Source organism: Haemorhous mexicanus, chromosome 1, assembly GCF_027477595.1.
Source record: "Haemorhous mexicanus isolate bHaeMex1 chromosome 1, bHaeMex1.pri, whole genome shotgun sequence".
Taxonomy (NCBI): Eukaryota; Metazoa; Chordata; class Aves; order Passeriformes; family Fringillidae; genus Haemorhous; species Haemorhous mexicanus.
Genome location: NC_082341.1, coordinates 110,796,989 through 110,817,364, shown reverse-complemented (window position 1 = coordinate 110,817,364; position 20,376 = coordinate 110,796,989). Strand labels below are relative to the sequence as shown.

At 40.5% G+C, this 20,376-nt stretch overlaps 1 protein-coding gene across 8 annotated transcripts in view; it reads right to left on the bottom strand.

The window, feature by feature from the left end:
- The window catches only part of GREB1L (GREB1 like retinoic acid receptor coactivator), a 131,847-nt gene that overhangs the window by 85,251 nt on the left and 26,220 nt on the right, over positions 1-20,376 (bottom strand). Inside the window, exon 2 of one of the 8 annotated variants that reach the window (XM_059859026.1) lies at positions 20,071-20,136. The exons of the other annotated variants lie outside the window; for them this stretch is intronic. The gene's annotated coding sequence lies outside the window, so the exon portion shown is untranslated. The remainder of the gene's footprint in view (positions 1-20,070; positions 20,137-20,376) is intronic. 8 annotated transcript variants of the gene reach the window in all.

Below are 20,376 nucleotides of genomic sequence, written 5' to 3'. Positions count from 1 at the left end.
TTGGACCACAAATATTGGACATTGGAACAGTTATCCCAGTAGACTAGGAGCCATTCATAGAGAAATTATGTCTAATCCAGACACTGCTTGCCATGCTAGAAGTCCAGGAATATTTACAGAAGAGGCTATGGAAGCATTCTACCTCAAGGTGGGAAGAGAAATCAAGCTGCTCTTTGAACAATTAACACAGAAATCTAGCACAGAGAAAGAGACATGTGAAAGCTGCAGGACTGGGAAAGAACACTGCTCTGCATTCTCAAGGAAAAGACAGATGCTAGTGCTTTTACTCAGTCCTTCCACATCTCCAGTGCTCTGGCATGAAGAGAAACAAAAAAAAATGGCTACAGGAAAATAAAAAGGCCTTTCAAAAATAAGAATTTAGTTAGAAAAGTAAATAGAAAGAGAATACCTTGTCCTCTCACACACACTGAAGTAGAAAGATCTCATGAAGACCAGGAATAAAAAAAAGATCATTCTACTGTTGAAGTACAGGAGGGGGCAACAGATAAAAACAGTGCTAAGGAACACGCTCTGCTTGTGATTACAAACCTGAGAGTCTGATAAAGGTGGGCTAAGGAGGATAATGGCATTTTCTTCTCACAACACCATAACCAACTTACACTGAGCTTTTATGAATGGAGCTGACTTTCCTACAAACAGGTACAGGGCTCTATTTTTGTCACAGCTTCTTTAGAAACTAACTCAAAATGAAAAGTCTATACAGAAAGATCCTGAAAAAGACATTCATACTCCCACCAGTTGATTATAACACAATAATCACAAGTGCATAACAAAACATATATCAAGGTAATCTAATCCTCTCTACAGCTCTGATTTTCTCTGAAATGGAAGTCCCCCATCTGTCTCTCTCTTCTTTCAAGGGAAAAGTCTCCATTTCTGCTAAATTATTTGGTTTTCAAGGCCATACCCACACCCCCATCTATAAAGAAAACAAAATGCTTTGCTGGAGTGAAAAAGAATCTTTCCACAGGATTCAAAAGGAAGACAGTTTTTTGCTCTTCACTTAAATCTATTGTTATTGTACAGGCATTTTCAGAGGGTAGGTTGTGTAAAAGCTATACAGGTAAAAAAAAAAAAAAAAAAAAAAAAAAAAAAAAAAAAAAAAAAAAACCAAAACCCAAACCTGACTTCAATGCCTGTCACCCTTGAAATTCCTAATGTGACAACAAGCAGCACTTCCTCACCATATCCTATATGCTTCTGGTGCCTTCCAGAAAGCCTTTTTATCTGATGCTGAGAACAGACTCCGGCTGCAGACCTGAATGCTGGGGACTGAAAGTACTGCACAAATGACAGAGAGTTGGGGAAAATGAGTGGTTGACTATAGAAAGAAACAGGAAATCAATTCTCAGAAATGCTATCTTTGCTTCAGTGCTTCTGTTTGGCCTCCTCCTCCCACACTCGCTCTCTGTCCCTGGCCAGCTTCCTATTTTACCAGCTCTTTACCTTGCTACCCAGTAGTGAAGGAGGGAAAATTTACCATGATCATTTTCCTCTGCTGGTGCATTATGTGTCTGTCTTAAAAGCAGTGTCTGGTTTACCCTGGCCTAGGTTTGGCTGTCATCTAAAAACACAGCAATTCTTTCTTTCAGCCTTTTCTGCTTCCCCAAGTATCAATTCTCATCCCATCTAATGACAGGGTTTGAGAGAAGCACATTTTTCTCATGGAAACTATGAGAAAGCAGCAGAAGGACGAAAATTAGTGTATGAAGAATAAACAGACATATTTTTTTAAAAAGCAGGGGTCAGCTGGATAACAATTCCAGATAAGATTTGAATAAACATACGTGGGAGGTAGCAGGAAAGGCAGTTGGTTCCTCATGCTCAGACGCACACAGGTAATGACCTCTGTCTCTTGCTCTCCTAAAGCTAACAATGCTGGTTATTGCACTCCTCCAGTGAGCTCTGGAAAGGATCCAGTGCACTACTGATTACATTTCATCCACAGTTAGTTTAACCTTTGAAACATGACAGTCAGTGGCAGTGAGCAGGCCAGCACATAAGGTCAGCTCAACCTTGTTGGTCCCAGCATTCTCCCAGTGTTTGCACAGAAAACAACCCGGTGATCAGGGATTCCTGCCCTGCAAATACAAAAGGGCCAACAGGGACTGTGCCAGAATGCTGATTTTATTGCAAGGTGTCATTCATGGCCATTAATCTGTCAAGACAGAAAAATACAGGTTCTCCGCTTTGAAAAAACCAAAATAGCATCAGACAGAAAGAGTCTCATTTAGGAAGGCAGAGATGTGACTGATCTACTGTCAGGTACCAGGTAAATGTCACACATTACTCCTCCAAGAATAGAAAGACAAAAATACCAAAGAGAAAATAAGTACATTCTGAAATAATGGTGAGACAACTAGGTCAGCAAGTGTAACAGGAACACTTTGTGCTCAAAGGAAAGCTAAAAAACCAATTCCTGTTCAATTGCCCATTTTTCTCAAGTTACTTCCTTTCCAGAACAGCCTCTTTTGAAGCTCACTTTTTATCTGCTGTACACCCAATTTTAAAATGAAAAAACAGCACCTGCAATTACCTTGAATTTCTACAGAAAAGTATAGAACTTAGCAAGATCAGATACCTTATCTCTTTCTAAATATTATTTCTACATCTTAACAAAGCCCTTAGTCTCAGGAAAACATATGCACAGGGAGAACAACAAAGATATTCCAGGCTTCAAAAAGCTTCTAGTTAGTTATTTAGAACTTATCACATTTTCCCTCAGGGATAGGTTAAAAGCATTTTTAAGGTATTAAAGTGGGGGGAAAAAAATCAATTTTACTCAGAAACAACTGCCCTCTAACATAATAGCAGCGATGAGAATTTTTTTTTAGACATGCTTAAGTATCCTTTGGAGCATGTGCACTTGGATTTTTCTTTGGAGTATTTGTGTGTTTGTGTGGACCGCTCAGGGAGCACAGGCTTTTCAAGAGCCAGTAAGAGGTGAAGAAAAGGTCATTTCAGCAGAATTAATTTTCTCTTAAGTTCTCAGAGAAATGCTGCTGAAAAGAGGCAACAACAAACCCACCACCTCTTCCTCTCACTACGAGCATTTCCTAAGGTCCTCTCATCTATAATACAGCAATATCTTTGGTTATAGCCTATCACCTTCTCAACCTCCCCTAACACAAATGCTGGCAACAGACCTGTGAGGAGCAGGAGCTGGACTAGACCTCCAGACAGCCCTTCCAGCAGCACTTCAGCACTGAACAATCCACTCGCCCACCAGCTGCATCTGTGGCTGCTCCAGAGGCAAGGCCTCCCCTCTGCTTCCATTCACACCCCTGCAAATCCCCACCATCAGGCACAAGCTGGAAACCATGCCCCTGGATTTTCCTGGAGGCAAATCCAGGGTCCTACAAAGTAGGCAGAAAGCCATGTGGGCCAGCATAAAGAAACAGCTGTGCACCAAAGTTTACTGTGCTGGAGCAATGTTAATTCTTGTATTTAGAGTTGGAAAAGGGATGATGCTTTAAAAGCTCACAAGCAAAACAGAGCCTTTGGAAAATCCCGAGTCTTGCTCTCTGAGCTCACTCCCTCCCAACTCTTTACACCTCCCCACACCCACAAGTCCCTAAAACAGCCTGCACCTTTATGTAGGTAAAGCACAATATACTTTTCCAACAGTTTGTGTCACCTTGGAGCTGGCAGTACGTGTACTGGAAAAGATGCTGCCCTGACCAACAGATTGGCTGCTTCCCCAAGCACCCACATGAGACAACAGGCCACACAAAGGAATACAGTTAGCCCCAGTACACAGAGAAGTGGGTGCTAGAATACACTGAGTAACAGGAAAATCCAATTCCAGAGGGTAGGACCACAGAGCAGAGATGTTTAAGCAGCTCTCCTGAGAGCAGCAAGGTCAGGTCAGAACCAGGGAGAAAAAAATGCCCTTCCCAGAGCAGGGCTGGTGCAGCGACTGGCCACCACTGGCTTGGAGAAGGCTCCTCCACCCTGGCTCAGGAGCTGTCTGGGCGGGTTCCATGCAGCCACACTTACATTCCTGCAGCCAAAATGTCTCAGCATGCGCAACAGCACCACTCAAGTGAGATGGTGCCAGGGAGTGGGGACCCAACAAGGCTCACCAGTGCTGGGCTGACCCTGGATCAAAGTCAGCTGGCCCTGGATCAAGGTCAGCTGCCTCATTAGGCACTGGGGTGGACATCTCAATAACAAAGGGGAATAAGTGAGAGATAACAGAGAGAAAAAACCCTCACCGTTTGGGGTTTTTTTTTTTGAGCGCCTTGAAAGAAAAGATAAAAACCTCAGGTCTAACATTATAGAGACCAAAAAAAAAAAAAAAAAAAAAAAAAAAAAAAAAAAAAAAAAAGCCACACAGACCAGACCAGGCACAAGGAGACATCGAGACATCTGCCCAGTGCAATGAACATGGTCCTGATGTGGTGAAGATGGAAGCTTGGACCGTAGTAGTTTCCGCTCCAAATGAAAAGGTAATACAGCTAGGTCAGAGACCTTACACAGGACACAGCCATGGTATGGGTGGCTTGTGCACAGTGGCAGAAAAAAGACACATAACAGAGGACTAGGAGCTAAACACCCTGGAGGAGGTGCCAGGGAGAGAGACCAAGATATCAGCTCCAGCCCAGGGAGACCAGTGATTCACTTTATGGCCTGAAAGCACTTCCCACCAAAGTTCACACAGGAAGATAATGAACCCCTCAAATGAATTTATGCAGATGGCAGATCTTTTGTCAGAGGTTAAAAAGAGCCACTTCCATTTTAAAACGAGAACACTCGAGGTCCTCAACAGACAAGAACTAGCAGAAAGCCAGTATCTGTATGTGAGCAGTTTCTGCTCATGCCTGTTGTCTGATTTTAGTAGAGTTTACATCACCAGACCTACAAGGCCTGCTGCTCCAAAAAGGGACATGATTCTATCCCATTAAATCTCATACCAATTTATATTTCTGAAAAGATGCAAATGAAAAACCCGTGGATTGCAAAGACAGATGCTCCTGCAATGTAATTTCTGAATTAAAAACAAACACTCCAAAATGGACAATGGCTAAAATAATGTGAACCCAGATGCTTCAAGCAAAACACACTTGTGAGGCAATTAATATTTTTTCTCCTGATTTAGATTAAATCCCCACTTTACTGATGCTAAGTCTCAGTAAGACTTAAAAAAAAGACTGCTTCAGAAAGTATTCCTTGCCCAGACTATTAGCCAGTTTTCTGTGCCTTTCTCACATGAACTTGTAATCCTTGATAAAGTTTACACACATAAAAATAAAGTTTCAAGATGAAAATCACCATTACCTGTACGCAAAAACACTGCATCATGTCAGGGGTCTGATACAGCAGAACAAGCACAGTGGCAGAAAGATGTAAGACAAAACATTTCATTTCACTACTGCTGAAATCAGCTACTGAAACTTGTTCATTGATTTTCCTTCATTAAAAAATAACTGATTGTAAAAAAAGCGCTGCTTGGCAGGATCAAAGCCTACCCTACAGGAAACACACACACAAAGCGTTTGGAAATGAGGGTTAATTTGGCATGCAATTTAACAGCATTAGCTTTTATCAACAGCATTTCAAGGTCAGGCACAGTCATGTTTAAAATGCTGGGTTTTGTTACAGTTTCAACTACAGTGTACTAGAGTTCAAAACATCTTAAACTGCAATTAATAAAGTGATGTGGCTCTTTAACTCTCCCTTTTATTAACTCTTTCAAGAAAAAACCCAAAACTGTATCAAATTAGCAGATTACAAAAAATGCTCTTCTTCATCTGAGCATGGGATTAAGTTAGACAGATTAGGCCAGATGGAAGGAGTCCTTTTACTGACATAGGTTGTTCAAAATTTAAAGAGCTTTTGAAGATACTCTTTTAATATATCAAGTGACTTAGTTAAAATGATCTTGTATTTCAAGTAGTGAATTTCTTCAAGTCTACAATTTAGATTTATTCTAAGAAAATTCTTTTTCTTTTTTACCAAAATCTAATCTGCTCAGAATTAAAGCTAGCACATTAGATTTATCCCCAGAAAGATTAATTCAAAATGTAAGATCATTTATTTTTTATTATACTTATATTTAATTTATTCAAAAACATACAAAAGGATAATGGATAAAAGAAAACACAAAGCAGATTTGCTCAGCTCCAATATGAAATACTCCAAACACTTGCTGGAGATTTTCCCTTTTATTGATTTATAAACTCCAAAAACTAGTGAGTGGCTGCACGTCTTCACGTTCACTGTTACGCTGTGGAAAAGTTTTCTGCATCTTTTTGTTGAAAGCTTATTCTGTATAAGGAGTCCCAGCTACCAATAATGCTGACAGACTTTAACAGCAGTTGGCACCAAATGTTTCACGAGATCAAGTCCATACAGCACTCGGAACAAACACTTTGATTAATCAATTACTGGCAGAACTTCACAGTACTGTGGATGTGTGCCTAAGAGCTTTACAAACGCTTACAGGACAGTGATGTTAGGGGGCTGAAATCTCTTAAGCCTCTTTCTTTGCAATTCTCTGCCATGCTTCAGAAGAATGCCACCCCATTACACCAAAACCGGCACGGAAAACAGCCACTCTGGCTTCTTGCATGAGCATAATTAATCTTCTGACACCTTGACAAAGCAGCTTGTTGACAGTCAAAGAAAGGATTTTTCTGATTTCTTCCCAAGACAGGAGATGGTCTTTATCCATCATCCCTTCTTCCTGATCTCTTCTTCCAGCGTCCCCACATCAGCAGAACTGTCTATCAGAGCAGACAGCAGGAGGGAGAGGTCTGACTGATTGATAGGGCACCAGTGCCCGACAGTGCTATTTAAGTGTAGGAACCTATTGTTAGAATCTTACTTTACAGCAGTTAAACAAATATAATGGCAACCAATTCAACCATTGTGCCACTAGAGTCAGCTCAAGCTAATAAGTAAAGTTAGCTAATTACACTGATCTGATTTAAAATCCAGACAAATTGTAGAGACAGTCAGCATTACTGTGCACTGAAAGCGTAGAAATTGTAAAGAAAAAAGTTTTGCACAGATTATGCTTTCTGAATTGAATTATGGTTCCTTCTCACTCTCCCTTGTGAGCAGGATCACACACTTTCCTTCTCTCCCTGGGCCTGCTAGGTACTCCTAATTAATCAAATCATTTTTCTCTCAATGCAGTTGACATTTCCTCGTCTTCCCTTACTTACCCCAAATTCTAACACATCTTAGTGTTAAGATTGTGAGAAATTCCAGTTTTTGAGGGGAAAACATTAAACAGTGGCTCCTAAAAGGGGGATACCATACACTACAAAACACACCAAACCCCACACTAGTAACACATCTTTGCTTTGAGGATACTGATTTGGTGTAACCAAAGTACAGGTGTCCTGATGTACAGCAGATTCTGCATGCTTCTCAGAAATAGATACCTAATATATAAATCACTGTTTGCATCTAGAAATACATATTTTCCTTATATACACATTATATATATATATTTACATTGATTTTGTAATTTCTCTTTACTCATCTCCCTCACCTTCCCAAAAAGATAAGCAAAATATATAGGCATAATTATATGTTCACGTAATTATTTTATTTACTTACATAAATGGTGGACATTGTGTTACTCATACCTTTAAAAAACTCTTTAATTCTTTGATATCTGCTGGTCACAGAGGAAGCCAGTCCAGGTCACAGAGGACCAGGGCATGGCACTCTGTGAACTGTTGCCAGCCAGAGCAAGTCCAACGCAGGTCTTGGTGATCTATTTCAAATAGAAATCAGACCACAATCTGTTTCTCACCAATGTAACCACCAAGGCAGAGCCATACAAGAGCCAGTGTTTTCTTACTGAAGTTTTCAAGAAAAAGACCTTCATCTGGGTCAGAGGAACTTGGTAACTGCTGGGTTTAACTACACCATTCTGACCTTGACTGATTCATTCAGGACTTACCGTTCCATAAAAATAGCTGCCTGTGTTATCTGGCCCAGACCAGCTCTCCAAGCAATCTTCTTTCATTCACTTATACCAGAACAACTACCACTGTGTATCTCTATGAGTAAAATTAGCCATTCAAAAAGTTAACATGGTGTTCTTGCCATAAACTACATGCAATTTCAAGGGATTCCAACAAGGCTGGAGCAGTTAAATAATATTTATGTCAGAGCAAGTGTAAAAAAAACTACACATTCTTTCTCTCAAGAATACTGTAAGCCACAACCTGAGGAAGATCTCCCTGTCTCTTCACTGGCATTTTATGCTTGCAGATGTTGAGGCAACAACAGGAACAGCCACCTGCAGTCTCCTACTTTTGCTCATGTAGTTTCCCCATCTGGGTTTGGGAATCAACAGACCATTAGGTCCTTGTGCCAACAGGATAGGTGAAGGAGAGATGGGGAACACTGGCATGGGTGAAGAGACCATCCAAATCCCAAGACCTGTAGTTAAATGCATGGAGGATGCCAGTTGGGAGGCAAAAGGGACATGGGTGGAAGAAGCAAGGTGGTCTCTGCTGCATGCTGCTAAGGAAGAAAGGAGACTTTCTATGCTGGAAGGGACGAGGTTGGAATTGATGAGACACAGAGCAGCAAAGCCAGGCAATCCGAGTCCAGAGGAAAGGTAAACGTGAACAAAGGGCTGTGGAACACAAGGCTATGGAAAACAAAAGGAATATAGGAACTTAAGGGTGCAAAATTTGAGGTTATTCTCTAACCCAAATATCAAACACTACTAATGCAGATTGTCATATAAGGGATGTGAAAATACAAGTAAGACCATCTCCTTTCTTCCCCATTTCCCTAGGATGAACTACCAAAAAAGCTGTCTTCCTCCATATACAAGCCATCTTTTTTGCCTCAGAAATAATAATGCTTATTTTCTGGATTGCAGTCCCACCTATTTTCTTAAAGCTGGGAATGCTGAGTCAGACTAGAGGGGGAAAAAATGTAGATCAATAAATGATAAGTGCAAGCTTTAAAAATGCTCAGGCCAGGCAAACATGAATTCCCCAGAGTAGAGGAGATCACAGAGTTTTCTGTCCATAAAAGCTCTCTACTCCTCAGCTGAACATTTCCTCTCTCTGTCATCAAGTCGATGGCAAAAATTCATCAAGTGTTTACTGCCACTGTATAGAGTATTACTGCATCACAGGAACTGGACAAGGGCATTAAAGATCACTAGAGAACTGCAGAGGGTTATTTTCAATGAGACTCCAACTATGCAGGAATCACTAGCATGGTACATCCAACAGGTCTGTATTCCCTTTCCTATTTGCAAAACCCAAGAGTAAGCTGAGTGGCTGTCAGTCAGAGGTGAAGTTTAACAACAAATACAACAATTTCAGTATCTCACTCATGAATTTTGCATCCCATGCCTGAAAATAAAGGAGTAGCTCTCCCCCAGTGGTGGAATGGGAGAGCACTGGGACCTGCAGTTGCTCCTGTGAAGATAAGACATGCCTTTGAGTCTGTTCCTTTTGTCAACAAAGCACAGAGCTGACCTACAGCCCTGACTAGGCTGTATCTTCCCAGCACACGCAGAGCAAAGATAACTGGAGGGAGGAGGCAGCTCAAAAAGCAGAAAGAGCCCACCCACAGCTGCATGCAGCTTTGTGGGCATCATTTTCTGAGCAGTGGACTGGATAGCTCACATGGAGCTCCTTGCTGTCCTGGGGTCAGTGTCTATCCCAGTCCAGCCTTTCTCTAAGTCACGTTTGGGTACCTTTGCACTGCACTAGAAAAACATATGAAGAAATACCATGTCTGTGGGTTTTCTGTATGATGATAGAATGCATCAGGACATTCACAAAATGGAAATTCCTTACAGAAAATTGCCGCTTTAAAAGAAGGCAGTGCATTTGTTACTGGTGCTATTCCCCTGTATATATTAAGTAGAGGATTGTTAGCATATGCACATTCATTTAAAGCAAATTCATGGAGCAGAGCTGTGGACGCTTTTGTGTTGAACTAACAGTCACAACAGTGAGTACAAAACATTGTCCTCCCTATGCTAAATACCTCTTGGGCACTTAGGTACCAGCTAGCAGAGTTTGAATGCGAGGTTCTCTTCACTAGAAACACAGAATTCCTTTGGAAAGATGAGGCCAAAGGGCACTTGGGCAATGAATTCATTCTAGTGAAGGAAAAGCTATGGATTAAAGACTGCTTGCTGCTTTACTAAAAATCTCCACTACTGGAGATTTTTGACTTGTATTTTCTGGTTTGCTTAAGGTTTTAAGTCATAATTTACAGCACCATGACAAGCTTTAAGCAGATCAAATGCTTCTTCCCATCCTGATGTCTGAATTGCAAATAGAGGGAGGTACAGTCCTATTAACACCAGGAGCTATAGGTGTAATATCTCTGAAGGAGCACTGAAGAAAAAGCTGACTCCAGCAGTGAAGCTCCATCCTGAAGCTGAATGACTCCTCAGAGTATTGAAAAAGAATATTCTGACTGACATCTTCTCCAGGCTGACCCTCTGAGGGGGGTTTCACCAGTCAGCTGTTTCTAGGATATGATCATTTCCCTTCACAGAGCAAAGAACATGACTTTCCATCCCTATACTGATGGACAATAAGCTGCTATCAGCTTTATCCAAGCAGAGAATTTTATTGAGCTTGTGATTAAGTTCTGATGCATAAAAATAAAAGTCAGGTCCCTGAGCACTAAACATGCAAATACTTGTTAGTCTGCATTTTTGGAAACAAAATGTATTTCTGTACTAGAGGCAACTGACAGCGATGAAGTTTCATGACAGGTTGTGCAACTTTTTTCTTTGCCAACTCATTTATATGCCAGGAGTTTTGACTTTCCACAAAATGAAAGTAAGGAAACTACAAGTTACTAAACAGCAAACACATAACACTTGTTTCAGATAGAGCAGAAAACAACACACAGAAAGAAAAACAAGGCATAGAATAAACAGATAAAAGCCCAGCACATACAACAGGCCTAGCTGGTATTTATTTAACAGCACTAAGTAGCCAGGAACAAACTGGAATTTTGAAACAGTTCCTCTGACTTTTTGCTTACAGGCACAGCTGTACCTTCCAGCAATGCAGAAGCTGGCACCTGAAGAAGGAAGCCCAGTGGAGTGCTCACACTGTCTGTGGTACACAGCTAGCAGACATTAAATAAAATCTACCCTTTTGAAACTCAAAGCAATAAGCAATTCTCATTTACAACAGAATCCTCTGTTCAAACATTCACCTTCAATGAAAAAAACCCCAATGCTTTTTAGACTACAGTTAAATAAGACTTTCAACCGTGACCAGTAGTAAAGTATAATTGTTTAAAGAGATAACACAATTTTGTTAAGTCACCTATTTAATTTCTTTTTCCACAAAAGACCTCAAAAAACAACCCCCCACTAGAATTACCAAAGAAAACATGATTCCTCTCAAACAGCAATACAAACGGTTTTCAAAGTTCTCTATAAACTACTGATTTATAATTTAAGATGATTATTTTAAATTATTTGACTAAAGAAAATCCGAGTTATATCCAAAGCTTTCATAGGACTACTCTTAGCCGTACATGGTTTTAATGATTCAAGTCAATATTTTTCAGTGAGGTCTGCATTTCCATGAAGCTCTACCAAGAGTTACAGCAAAGGCAATGAAAGAATTGGGTAGTATTGCTAAAATACTTCATGAACCTACATAATCTCTTTTGCAATCAGCTCTTACATATTAACAGTGTGAGGCAGATAGTAAGTTTGAACACTCTTAAAGCAATTGTAACTTTATTAAAATTCTGACAATGTTTTATTGCAATTGCCCTTGTTTGAAATCCCCTGACTGACAGATCTTCCAGCAACACTCACCAGCACTATCCAAAACCAGCATTGTTCCAGCCTTACAAACAAGCCCATTGCAGCTCTGTGACTATCAAGATTCAGATGCTCATTAGCTGCAGCAAAATGTCAAGATCTCCAGAGATGAGAGATCCAAACATTTTCAATGCAGGCCATGCCACCACCAAGAGCAAAAGTCAAGACAGCAAATATAGATGTTTATCATTTTCAGAGACAAGGCTGGTTTAGAAGAACAAAGACTAGGAACAGTTCATTCCAAAATATGATTCAACTCAGATTTGGGCCAGTCATTTAGAGACTTGCCATCAACAGCTCTTTGAAGTACAATAAGTACATAAATTCAAAAAGCAGAATTTAGAAAAAAGAGGTTCTACATATTTTTAGATTGTTACTTCAGCCTAATTTTGAATCACTTAAATTCAACATGTGCAATTTAGAGAGGTATCTGAATGATTTGTGCTTGTTCGGTGCATGTTGTTCTCATCATTTAGAACATTTCTCATCTTCAAAAAGTACATTTTGTCCTCTGCCCCTCAAGCATGTACACCAAACCCTAAGTTACAAAGAAAAGCTGATACATTGAATTGAATTATGCTTGTTTTTAACAAGCATATGAAGTACAGTAAACAACTATATTTTTTCCTTCCCTTTCTCCACCCACATCTTTACACATACCCAAGATAAAGAATATTGTTTATTCCTTGCGTTCTAACAAGTCAGACACCATTTCTATGTTTTGAAGATACTATTTCAATTATCTTTTATGTTCCAATGTTACACAGATTTAAAGCTGCACCTATTCGTCACACCATCACCATTACTCAGTGTCCAACCAATTAATATCTGTTTCTAAAGGAAACACAGATTAATCACTGACTGTGGTGGCTCCACTTGAACACTGTGGAGAATTGAGGAAGTCCTTTATAGGACAGCTTTTAGTCCAGAACATGTACATATAATCCAGTGTTCTGCAAGGCTGGTAACTATTTATTTGTTGCTGTTTTACGTGAGACATCTCACACAAGTATGAGGGCTCTTTTTTTGAAAGTAACTGCAGTGTGGCATGAGAAAGCAGGTGAAGTTAAGAACAGAACACTTGATACTACTGATTTTGGAAAGGACAGCTGAAAAGGATGGTTTTACAGAAAAGTGCTTTTTCACGTAGAAAGAAATTGTGCATTATACTAAGCCCATTTTAGAGCAAATATGATCAGAGAGGTATGACAGTCTTCACTTGTTTTCTTTTGACATCCAGTATGTTTACATTAGAGATATCTGAAGAACAAGTCTATAAATCTTGGCAATGGAAGGAAACAATACAGAGTGGTTTTTGTCAGTCATCCATGTGCAGCCTGGTAGCTTGTTTAGAGATTTACTCAACACAGCTTTCAGAAAAAGAGAAAAAAATGGAAACTGCAGAGTCGTCATCTGCAGATTTTATTCTTCATTTCCATTGTTTGCATTATGATTTGAAACTAAAAATTTGTAAATCACATTACTGTAAGAAAGAAAAGAGCAAAGTTATAATCTCGAGAAGCAGGTAAATAACGTAAGAGAATAGTATAAAGATGTGCTCTTACATAGTGAAAGTTAAAATTATTACAAGCTTTCTGCAATAGGTGCATTTTACATTAATGGTTTCATATAGTTCTTTAACAAAAAATCAGTTTATATCCATTTAATAGTAAACCTAATTGCAGTAGTAGCTATCAAAGTGACTTGTGAAACCCCACACTTTTTTCTAATCAACATAGCCTCATTTTTGCTAGTATATTATCTGATTATCTAATATGGGGCTCTTTGGAAACGAAGAATGCAAACAAGTTTTAACATTACTATTTAAAAATATGAAAATTTTAGTTACTGCATAGCTATAACCATTTGTAGTATTCAAAGACTGTCAAGTCAATGACATTGAAGCCAGTCTTACAAACTACAAAACTGCAATATGCTTCTCAATTGAAGCAAGTTATCCTGCTTGGAACAGGGATGTATCAAATTTCTACTCTTGGCAATTTAAAAACAAACATCTTTTGTAGGATTGTATCTGCCCATGATCTACCTTGCTTACATGTGGTTTTGACCAGTGATTCATGCAGCAACACACAAAAATAGATTCTATGAACACTTCAGGCATTAAAGAGATGGTTTTTATTTTGATTCAGTCCAGTCCAGCCAGCCAGAAATGGAACAGATTCAGAGGGTCTCTTCTAATACTTCATGCAGCAAAATAAAACAGCACATCAATACAAATATTTCAGTCACTTGCTAAATATTAGCTAGAACTTATTTGCATATAGATTTTCCTGTGAATTAAGTGAAAATATCCAAAAAAGCTTGACAGCAAAGAGACTACTGACATATGAATATCACATGTGCTTGTTTCAAGAACATGGCAACAAATAGGCAGAATGTGAGCAAAACCTCTGCACGGAGTTAGCCTCTCACTCTCCCTACCAAAGAACAGGCAAGAAAGCTAATACAGCACAACAAAAAGTAGGAGACCTAATTAGAGACCTAATTTTAAGAGCAATGTAAAGAACTGACTTCACATCTTTTTGCTTCCCTACTACAGCAAATGCTATATTGCCATGAATTCACACGGTAGTGAAAAGACAACATCTTCAAAATCAACTTCATGTTTAAATGCTGTTCTTCCTGCTCTGTCTTTTCTGGTGATAAATACTTGGAAATCAATGAGGAAACATCATTTGAAGTGAGCCATTCATCATGTACCGAAAAGGGTAAGTACCCCATAAATTGCAGTGATCCGTTTCCTATTAGAATCACACAACAGAAGGCAACAGCGTTTCCATTAGCAATTTTTATGACCTCTGTAGGTAGAGGATAAGGCTAGGAAATTGCTTATTTTTGTCAGCTATAAAGCAGTTGTTGGGTGGGTAAGGAAGAAAATTTTCAAGAGAATCAGAGTTATTAGTAAATCAAAGGGGAGGGGGCAGGGGGAGATACAACAAATACTGGCTGCACCAACTGCACGTCCTCAGACTTAGGAAATTTGTGGATTGGCAGTTCTCCTAAGTACTACTAAATATTTTAGTAAAATTTACTGTCATTAGAACCTTATTAAACTATGTGTAGGCACAAAAAAATTTGCTATAGTTGTCTGCGACTGCTGCCTAATAAACAGCACTTCTCTAAACCTAGAAAATGGATTCACTATTTTAAATGTTCCTCTAAAGCCAGTGTTACAAAAAGGACAAAAAAATTTTAGGCTTTAAAACAGAAAACCAAATTTTATTAAATTAAGCACTGTCTTTTTCTCTGTCACTGTTTCCCTTCTCCATCCCATCCTGTGCAACACTCTACACTCTCTGCACCAAAACCAGACAGGATGAACACACTAGGTAGAAAAAAGAAATAAAAACTGTAGGTTTTGATGTGCCCCTTTACAACTGACAGTATGATTGCCCTCCCAAAATACCAGCCCTGAAAGAAGAATGAAGCTTTACAAATGAATAGGCTTTTCCTAGAGTTCAGGGAGTGGAGCTGGGGGGAGGAGGAGAAAAAGAAGAAATAAATAATATTGAAATAATATTTGAAAATAAAGCTAACTGTATTTAACACAGAAATGCTTCTCAGATTCAATTTGATACACCAGCAAGAAATTACATTTTTAAGGCAATCTCACCCTAAACCCACAAAATTTCAAAGTCCATACACCAAAATACCATCTAGTCTTGTGAAACAAATTGTAGGAAAGCACCTTGTGTGTGCCTTAAAAGTTTAAAAACCCAGGCAAACAAACAGCCAATGATAATTATTAAATTTAAGGGATGGAAAACCGAATTAAATCAAATAAAATTACTATACCTCTCTTGTGTCCCAAGATTTAGCATGAAACCACTGGGAAACTCCTCTAACCTGCATTATGCACTAAGACAGTCCGAAGGAACATCAAGTAACTTCTGTCTCTACTTTCTCTCCTTCCACACGCAGAGCACTGAATTAACATTGAATATGTCAACAGAATTCCCACATCTCAAAAACTGTAAATTTGTATTTATTTATACAAGTTTCTAAGCTTAATTCTACCTGAGCTTCCACCTTACAGAGGGCAGTGCAAGCCAGTTGATTTGTTTGAGCCAAAATCCCATGGAAATTCAAATCCCACACGCTCCATCCTGGCTACACTGGAGCCAGAGGGGCAGAACTCCAGTCCACTGAGTGTGCTAGTGGTGGCAAAAATATAGGTAGCTAGGTATGAGTTTACCCCTCAGGAATGACTGGTATTACCTCACATGCCACCCACACATGAGCCCATCCCACAGTAATTGTTCAGCTACTTAATGTTGCCTGCAGCCAGGAATAAATGAGTGTTTATTACAGTCATGAAAATGACGGGCTAGTTAGACTTCATAAGTGAGATTGGTTTCACCTACATGAAACCTCACTAATTACTTTTTCTTCTTTCAGCATTTCAGACCAGCTTGCACACACACCTTCTTCTTTTCCTCAATGAAAAGTTCGTAATTCTAATTTTCTGAAACAGCCAAGCATATAATTGTAATAATTTGTGGCTTTAGACGTTTCCCAGAGAATGGATGTTACTCTCCCAACAGTGCTCTCAGGACCTTCTTCATAAACCTTTGTAAAATCAGACCTCAGAATGGGATTTCACCACAAAAGTGTTTTTCTTCTGTCTGTGCCAGTGTGCCTGCCATACTCGGGACAAAACAAGGAAACCACCACACATTACAAACACATCTGTGGAACAGTCTCCATACAGAGTGAAGCCTAGGCATCTGCAGTAAGTTAGGAAAAAACACTATGATCTTCATTTATACAAGGGTGCTTTGATTGAACTTCTCTTATGAAAGGAGTCCCCCACTGTGCTGCCCTACCTGACAGCTGCCCCAAATTCAGCCATACCATCAGAAAGTGGTAGGTTCGTCTTTACAGAAGGTTTTCTGTGAGCTTGCCAATTTTCCTATGTATAAAACTATGTATTATGCTGCAATTTCTACATCTAATCCCTGATCCTCTTTCTGATACTCTGGGACTCATTCCCAACCATCCTGCTTCACCAGCCTCCTTTTTCAGCATTCCTGTGTTCCGGTGTGTTGTTTGAGTCCAGCCTCTGGCTCAGCCCAGACTCTGGGCTTTGATGCTTACTCTGGCACACCGGCACTTCCCACGTTCCACATCACAGCCGGGCATCCACAGCCCTGCCTTACCCTCAAGATTAATGTGTTTGGACTTCTCTGGTCTCTGACCTTGGGCTTTCCTGACCCTGACTGTGACCTCCTTTCTATCCCAGCCGCAGCCTGACCCAACAACTAAGCCAAACCCACCAACGCCCTGGCTCCAACAGTGTGTGATCAGACTCCTATGAGTATCTGTGGGGATAATTAATCCCCAAGCAGGGGAGGAGATGGGCAACCATTAGTTGGTCTGTTTTCATGCAGGCAAGCAGAAGTCAAGCAGCACTGCCAGGATTCCCACAGATCAGCGAGAACTGTGGTGCTCCCTTCTCCTGGGTCTGCCTGTCTGCTGGGAGCAGCAAAGCTTTTTGGAGTTCCTCTCCTTGAGCCAGGTGCTTCATGTGGAACACCAGTAATAAGGCAAGACCCTGTCACTGAAAAGATTTATGATATTTACTGACAGTAAGTATTTGGGTTGTGTGGAAAGGTCATGGAGGTGGAAGGGTACAAGGATGACTTCCGTGAGAAGCTGCTAGAAAGTTCCTGTGTCCAACAGAGCCAATGCCAGTGGAGTCCAAGACTGACACGCTGCAGAAGAACGCCAAGCCCATCAGTGACCATGGTAGTGCCTGTGGCATAACAGAGCTAAGAAGGGGGGAAAGTTGATGTGCTACTGCAACTGCAGCTGGAAAGAAGGGTGAGAACATGTGAAAAAACTCTGCAGACACCAAGGTCACGGGAGAAGGGGAGGGAGGAGGTGCCCCAAGCTCAGGAGGTAAGAACCGAGAAACCCCTGCAGCCCGTGAGGCAGGATGTCCAGCCAGTGGAGGTCCATGGTGGAGCAGAGACCCATCTGGAGCCCATGGAGGACCCAAAACCCTGCTCAAAGGAGTCTGTGAGCCCTTGGAAAACTCACACTCGAGCAGGCTCATGGCAGGACCTGTGGGGCCATGGAGAGAGAAGCACAGGCTGGAGCAGATTTTCTGGAGGACCTGTGACCCCATAAAGGACACACGCTGGAGAAGTCTGCTCCTGAAGGACTGCAACCTGTGAAAAGGGGACCCTCTGGTGAAGAAGGGGAAGAGTGTGAGAAGTCCTCCCCTGAGGAGGAAGGAATGGCAGAGACAACATGTGATGAACTGATAGTGCTGCTGCAGGGGAGCAGGGAGAGAAGTATCACAGAATATCACTTCTGAGTGGGAGGGAACCTATAATATTGAGCCCAGGAACAGGGGTGGAGTGGGGGAAAGGTGTTTAAAGAATTGGGTTTACTTCTTGTTACCCTACCCTGACTTCATTAGTAATAAATTAAACTAATTCCCCCAAGTCGGGTCTATTTTGATGGAAATTGATGAGTGATCTCTTCTTGTCCTTATCTCCACCCACAAGCCTTTTGCTGTATTTTCTCTCCCCCACCCAGCTCAAGAAGGGAGTGATGGAGTGATTTTGGTGGGTATCTAGTGTCCAGCCAGAGTCAGCACAAAACACAGCAGAAAAGTGCCAAAAAAATTTGATCCTTTTTTAGGCATTACAATGGATAAATTTCTGTGGAAACATATTATTGTGATATAACCCTACTGTTTCCACTCCCAACTGTTTTGTCAAACTCCAGACCAGTCCCTTTCCTTAATCTGAATCCTGTTTACTAGGCCACACTGTGCCAGTTCTTGTCATTCCGTAGGAGTTTCATCCCACTCCTGAAGTTTTATCCCCGTTCAGCAACTCTCTCCCATCATCCAAAGACTCATTACAAACAACATTGCCTAGCTGTATACAAATTTGTCAGAAACACTTGGTTTCAGTACTCTTTTTTCCCCCCTCACCTCAGCAGTTCTCAGGTTCCTTGTCAACATAGTCTCAGTGTTACTGCCCAGCTTTGCCTTCAACTGCCCTTCACTTCCCTTTCTGATTCTCAAACACTTCCTCCTCATCCAGCCAATCCTGATTTAACATGTGCTTTCCCTTTAGTTTCCAAGCCCTCAGAACCTGTTACGGCCAGTCCAATGTCCTTCTCAATTTGTCCTACACCCTTCACTCCAAGACTCCCTATCTTTCTCAGCCTCCTTGTTTAGTCCCTCTGTGATGATTTCCATTTCCTCACCAACTTCCACCTGCACATTGCCTAAACCCAACCAGTAGAGTCATACAGTCACACACACACATCAGCCACCCTTAAAAATCTCCTCAGCTTCAGCGTGTTATCTTCAGAAGGGTTGTAGGGATCAGGGGGTACAACTAAAGGTTGTACAGCTGCAGGCTGTAACAGAACCATAGGGGAGGTGGATTTTAGCAGTGCAGCACTAGCAAGTTTCTGAGCATGAATAAACTAGAAGTTTTGGGTCTTAAATAGCTTTGGCTAGTTTCCGAAGGGACAGCAAAGATGTAAACTCAACATTAAATCTACTCCTGCCAAGTACAAAGTAATTAGACAGCAAGGATTAAAAAAAAAAAAAATCAAGAACAATGTTTTCACAGTATTTTCCCTTCTGCAAGAAAAGCAATTGCTCCAGCTGTGTGCCTGATGCCAAAATCTGCCAGCAGCTGAACTAAGGCCACAGACGAGTCTTCAACAGCTGTTCAACAAGCCAAAGTTCAGACATATGACTGAAGTCTGGCAAAGCACTAGGATACTGAATTTTATGGTAGAAACCCCTTGCAAATCTCAGCAGATTATGAATTTCACCTATAGTTATTTAAAACACTCAAATAATGATATTTGTCTAAAAGTATTTGCTGTTTCCTGTCATTTGTTTCTAAAAGTGATTCCTCCTTCACTGCCTGTTTTAACCTTGGCAAGACTTTTAACCTTCATTTTGCCACCACTAACCTCCAGCTCCCAAGGGGATGCAAACAAGAACTTTTAAGCTTACACTCAGCTGTTGCATTGATACATCTGGCTTTAGACCAACTTCTTTAACTTCAGACAAATTTCACATGGATTTGCTAATACCAAACACAAAGCCATCGATTGCATAATTTCCAGCCTCTTTTGAGACAAAGATTCTTATCATAAAGCCAAAGTCCTCTTTTTAGTAATTAATCAACAGTTTTGTAAACTGATAAATAAGTTCTAGTATCACATCTACCATACTCCTACCATACCTGCATCAGAAGGCCATAAATTCAGGCAAGGTTCAAACTAACCAGCTGTATATTGATGAAGCTTTCCTGTGTAAAAAGAAAAAAGAAAAAAAAAAAGAAAAAAGATGACCTCCACATTTAGTCTTGGCAACCAGGAAAATAAAGTCACAACAGCAAAAATTTCACAGGAAAAAGATTAGGTCATCTAATACCTCTTGTCTTCTCAGGCTATTAAGTAGGATACTTCCTAGTGCTGTGTCCAGTCCAACTGTGACTCAACTTCCTGATGTCTGACCTGCCCTCTCTCATACTAGTCTAGTATTTTAC